The sequence below is a fragment of the Protopterus annectens genome, chromosome 12.part0 (genome assembly GCF_019279795.1).
Source record: "Protopterus annectens isolate FY-2018-M chromosome 12.part0, PAN1.0, whole genome shotgun sequence".
In the NCBI taxonomy this organism is placed as follows: Eukaryota; Metazoa; Chordata; order Ceratodontiformes; family Protopteridae; genus Protopterus; species Protopterus annectens.
This window is the reverse complement of record NC_056746.1, coordinates 1,009,536,675-1,009,542,874: the sequence shown is the minus strand read 5'-3', so window position 1 is coordinate 1,009,542,874 and position 6,200 is coordinate 1,009,536,675.

Sequence of the window (6,200 nt, the reverse complement as noted above, 5' to 3'; positions counted from 1 at the left end):
AGATTCATTACAGCAGATACATTGGGCACAAAAGATGGAATAGTGAATAAGGGTACTATGTAGGAAAGGCCATATAGTTCTGGTGAAGGTGATGCCACCAGAGAAAGAGGTTTCCAATATACATATTCTACTTCTGCTTTAGCAGTTTGTTCAAATGGAGAAAGAGTCAGTTTTTCCAATACAAAGTGCAAAATGCAAGGAAAATCAGGATCCTTCAAAAGAAGACAAATGAGAAAGGTACCTGGAAGAATGAATGCCTTGAAAACTTTCAAGCAGTACAAAAAGAGCAAATTGATAAAAATTGGGGGCTGTTAGTAGGAACACTTTCATGGAAGAGTACCTTGACACAGTGTAAAAGAATCTGTGACAGATACACTAACATTGACTATACTACAGGAGTAAAGGGAGCTAACCTTTCTGCAATAGACCCACAAAAATGTATCAATTTGTATTTCTGCAGTTTTTTTGTGCTGGCTCTCTGGGACAAAGAATAAGGATTTAGACATCTTATCAGGGTAAGAAGGACCCCTAGACTTCACTGGAAGTGGGGAAATCATGAGGATAGATAAAGGGAGTGAAGGTCTGGATGACAATTGGTGGATGAGCACATCAGGAGAATTCTGGAGGGCATTGGGCATACAGACATTTGCAGTACATGAGGAAAGAGAAGAGGGAAACACACGTGTCACAGCCAAGACAGAACAATGAGAACCAATGGGCTTGCTCAGTCTGGCTTTCTGAACTGATTTTGGGATTAGTGGAAATAGGAGTAAAGCATGAAGGAGTACTGGGGCCATTTCTGGAAGACTGCATCTCTGGGATAGTGTTCTGGGGTAGGGATGAGGGGGTAAAATTTGGTGCACTTTATGTTGGCAGAAGAGAGGTTGCAGTAAGTCCCCCCTCCCCTAGAAATGGAAGAGCTTCTGAACTATCAACTCAGGGACATCTTGTGCAGCATCAGTGGATTGCATCTGAGCCAGTTCTCTAAAGCAGTGGCTTCATCACAGGTATGACTGACTATCAAAAACTTGTTCCTCAACACAGCCCATTTCAATGCACTTACTGCTTCTTGACAGACAGTATAGGAGCATGAATAATTTTCTCCCAGTTTTTACACATCAGACTGCTGCCATATTTTCAATGTGGATGCCAACTACACCTTGAGAAAGGAGTCTGAACAATAAGAAGAACTGACCACGTGTAAAATGTTGCTGTGCAGACTGACCTCAGTTTGAGACCATATTCATTGGAATGTTGGCCCTTGATAGTACTACTCTACAGTAGGAAAAAGACATCCTTAGAGGGGATCATTACAGAGTTGGGTGTAAGAAGGAACTGCCTTGGGTATAATTTTGCACATAACTCCGGCACTTCAAATAATACCTGCTAGCCCTGAAAATCTTTACCATCTGTGACATGTGTCTACTAGCTAACACTGTTAACCTTTTAGGGTCTATTGCTATAGTCTTGTGTAATATCTGGCTGCAAATAGACACTGCCCTAATTGCCTTAGCTTTGAGTTCTAGATGGGCAGAGACTAAATAAATCTATATGATCTGATTCTAATATTTTGCAAGAGAAGAAGCCTGTCTAATAGAAGATTGTCTTTACAGGATATAGAATCCAGACTGAGTCTGGCAGTTGTCAAAATCTGAAAGATTCCACCTGGGAATTTACAGTGGTGGTACGGCGGTAGGGTTTCTGCGGTGGTACGGTGGTAGCATTGTTACCTCACAGCAAGAGGTTCTCCCGTTTGATTCTCGGCTTGGCTTGGGACTGCCTTCTGTGTGGAGTCTGCATGTCCTCCCTGGTTGGGTAGTGTTTGAAAGACATGTGTGCGTAAATGGGCGTTCCTTTGTTAAAGGTTGGGTGGCAAGCTGGCACCTTGGCGTTTCGTAAATATCTACTGCCAATCATTAGTGGACCGGAATTCCACTATGGCGAGCCCTTACCAGGAAAAGCCGAAAGACAAACAACAACTGTAATTTTTAAAGACTGAAAAAACTCCCTTGAAAAGATTAGGTTGTGTTGACTTGGACCGACTAGGAGCTCGTCACCCAAGAAAGGACATATCCCCACCCTATGATTCCTCTGGTTCACTAGAATTGTGGGCATGAATGTAATGAACATGAGACCAAGGTAAGACCAAACAGAAGTGTCTAAAACTGATAGTGGCGGATACCTACCTAAGAGTGTAGAAATGACTGGAATCCATGGCAAGTTGTATGTGAAGGTAGACATCCTAGAGGCAAAGAAAACACATCCAGTCTCCTTCTGACAGACAGGAAAGGCTGGACTACATGGTGACCACACAAAAGGATTCTATGACACTAAATTAGTTTTGGTCACTCAGAATGAGTATGGGCCTAAGGTCCCTGGTATTCTTTGTAATTGAAAGGAATCCGGACTGAAATCTGGATCCTTTATGGTCTGGTAGGACTTTTTTGATAGTTTTTATGTAAGAGGTTTAACACCTCTTTTGATGTAATGAAACATCTGGTAAGAGTAGAGAGTATGGTTGGGGAAGAGAATGGAGGGGAATCATACAAAATTTGGATATTATTGTCCTGATCCATTTGTCCCTTTTGATAGACAGCCATGTAGGGAAATGAAAGGAAAGACAGTGTCAATGCCCCCAGAGAAGGAGAGTCAGGCATGTTCTCAGGGAGTAGACTTTTATTGTACTGAAGGAAGACTATGGTATTCCCGGTTTTACTAATTATTACCATCGCTAGGGTGGCAGCTCCTCCCAGATCCTTAGTTATTTTTCTGTCATTATCCACGTCAAAACTATACTTGACATGGACTCTATTGTATTCTGGAAAACAGTCATGAGGGCAATGACATCCTTTTCCATTTTCTCCTGTTCTGCCTTAGCTGCTGGGATTAAGAAAGGTTACCTCAGTATCCTCAGTGAGATCTATAAAAATATAAATAGGAGTGACAGGGAAGGGCTCTGCTAATGACTAATGCTCTGCATGCACCATATGCAGAATTATGAGGCAGATTCATGGTGAGGTTTGCAATGGACAAAACAATATCTATCTGAGACTGCAAATTGAACTTCACACCTCCATCAGGCAAACCTAGTAGTGATTGGCTAATTTCATCAGATTGCAGCAGCTGGAAATGCAACATTATGACAAATAATTCACTGCGCTCAGAGTAGAAGCACAGGACACATAACCTAATTTTTCAAAGCTGCCCATTACCTATAAACATTAATTCAGGGGACAGACTACTACAGTTTCTGGAGTAAGAGCATTTTAAGGGTTGCCGCTGCAAAAGCGGAATATGGTTTGGGAGCCTTAGTCCAGCAGGTCCAATCTTTTGGGTTGCAAGGGAATCTTATCCATTCTCCAAGGGAGTTCTGCTATAATATCTAAGCTTACCCATGCTCTCTTAGTCACCAGGTGGACCATCTTGTTGAGCATTAAGACATGAAAGCCCTCATGTGGGATGCACAAAGGAGAGGTCATGGCAACTTCAGATCATCATAGGATCATTGGACGTTACTAGGTTAATGGCCCCAGGGCCCTTACAAGCCTAGCCAAGTTCTGCCCTTGTTTCCATGATCAGCACTTATTGCTCTTGTCCAAGAGAGACACAGGTGGAACCTCTGGTGTGAATTTATGGTTACCCAGCCAATCGTCCAGATTGCACTTGAAGAGGGCCAGAGGTTCTCTGACTGAAATGAATTGGGAGTCTGTTCCACAGGTGCGGTAACCTCTGGGAGACAAGCCTGTCCCTCCAGCAGGTTCTATTAATGTCACATACCAGGTTAAGGTCTTTAGAGCGAGTTACCCATGAGCCATTGGACTTATGGATATGCAATAAAGCAGAGTCAGAGCTTGCCATATACATAAGGCAGAGATCACTTCTGAGTAGTCTGTATGAAACAGAGTAAAGTGACAGTGATTTCAGCCAATCCATATGGGACAGATGCTGGACACCTTGTTAATTCTTCCCATGATGAACTTTTGTGGTCTCTCCAATTGCTGCAGGAGCCTGGAAAGGCATATACAAAAAGGGGCATTGTACTCAATTACTGGCCTTATGAGGGAAGAGTACAGGGAGGTTATAACGTCATTTTTTTTCTGGAGGCAATACCCTTACTTATGAGATTAGCAATACAGAATGCCCTTCTTACCATTGTGGAGACATAGTGATCAAAGGTAAAGTTGTGGTCAACCTGTGTGCCCCTGTCTCTCACCACTGAGTGCATGCTTAGGGTGTTTCTATTGATGTGGTAGTTAGCAAGAGCATTGTTCTTACTGAAAGGGATGATAATACATTTTTTTTGCATTGACTTTAAGGCTACGAATCTAGCACCAATCATTTGTTTGCATATGACCATCTTGTCAGATGTTTTTCATCATTTGGGGATTCTATGACTGCTCTCAGATTGCAGCCATCAGCAAACTTTGTCAGCCACAGACCTTTAGCTTTTGCTTGCACTTCTGAGAAATAGATTCTGAACAGTAGAGGTCCCAGGACAGATCCCTGTGGAACATCATTGGTTACGTACAGGTCTGCTATTGGAGGTAGATTCCCCAATTTTGACTGTATGGGTTCTATCAATGAGCCATTTAGCGAACTACCTAATGATATAAGGGTTGACACCTAGCTAAATGAGTGGGTCAATAATGCATAAGTGGGGAATAGTGTCAAAAGCCTTGGTCAAGTCCAGGTAGGCTGTATGCAGTTTTCTCCTCATCCAGGGCTCTGGTGACTGTCTCAAAGAAGTACACCAGGTTTAACAGGCATGCTCTCACTTTGACAAACTGAGTAGGGTCAAGTGTTTGGAGATTACCTATATCTTTGTTGATAAGGTTCATAATGATTCATTCTATAGCCTTGCAAATAAGGCAAGTCAGGCTAATAGGTCTATAGTTCCTGGGGTCAGTAGAAGCACCACCCTTTTGCAAGGGAGTGAGAGTGGCCATTTTCTATTCAGCTGGGATGAATTTGGTGCTTAGACTATGATTGAAAAGAATACCCAATGGTGTTACTAATTCTTGTTGGAGCCCATGTAGGACACAGCCTGGGATGTTAATAAGTTCCATAGATGCTGTGCTTTTGGCCTTAGAGAGGACATTTATGAACTGCTCTCCAGAGATGCAATGTGGGGGACAGGTGGAAGGAATGCCATGGGGTATGCATGGTGGGGACAGGGGAGTGAAGTTTTCACATAACCTGTCATTTAAAAGGTTTGTTATGTCCACAGGCTCAGTGTATGTGGTATCATTATCTACCATTTCAGCTCAGAACTGGGTCTTACCTCTTAGGCTATGGATGTAATTAAATAACGCCTTATGGGTGTCCTTGGTTGAGGATGCTAATTTGGATTCATAGTTTGCTTTGGAGAACTTCACAAGAAGTCGTATTTGCTTGTTTAAGCTGAGGAGGGAGAATTTTCAGTTTAAGGCATGCTCCTTCTTACTTTTGGACAACAATTTATTCTTCTTATTTTAAAGCCTGTTAATGGCAGTTGTCCACCAGGCAGGTTTGCTCTTCCTTGAAGAGCTTGTTTTGGTCCTATCAGGTGCAGCATTGTCAATGCAGTTATCCAGGTGTTTGTAAAAAGCATTGGTGTAGAACTTGGCATAGTTGCCAGTTACATCTGATGGGGGAGGTGCAGTGAAGCTACGTATACCATCCCTTAGAAGGATATAATCTACTCTGGAGAAATTTTTTTGTTTAGTTGTTGCTGGGGGGTGAGGTCCAGTGTGAGTTACTTTGAATGAGACTGATTTGTGGTCAGGTCTGACAAGGGAAGAGCTCACAGTGGGGGTGCTACAGTGGTCCCCCATATTGGTAAGCACTAGATCCAAGATGTTGGCACCCTTAGTTGGGGTGTCCACCAACTGGTCCAGGACATTGGAATTAATGAACTCAAGGAACATTTGGGCAGGTGAGTTTGAGCATGAGTAATTTACCCAGTCAATGGATGGGTAATTAAAATCACCCAGAACCATGTTGTTCAGATGTATCTTGATGGATTCCAATAGATCCAAGTAGGGAGAGTGGGTGTGTTGATTCATGGAGGGGGTTCTGTAGCTGGCAATGACTTGAATGGGTGTCCTACCAAGAGTTAGTTGCACCTGAAGTGTTCCAGGGAATCATACTGTTTAACCCATACATGTCAAACTCAGGCCCACGGGCCAAATCTGGCCCATAGTGTAATTATATTTGGCCCG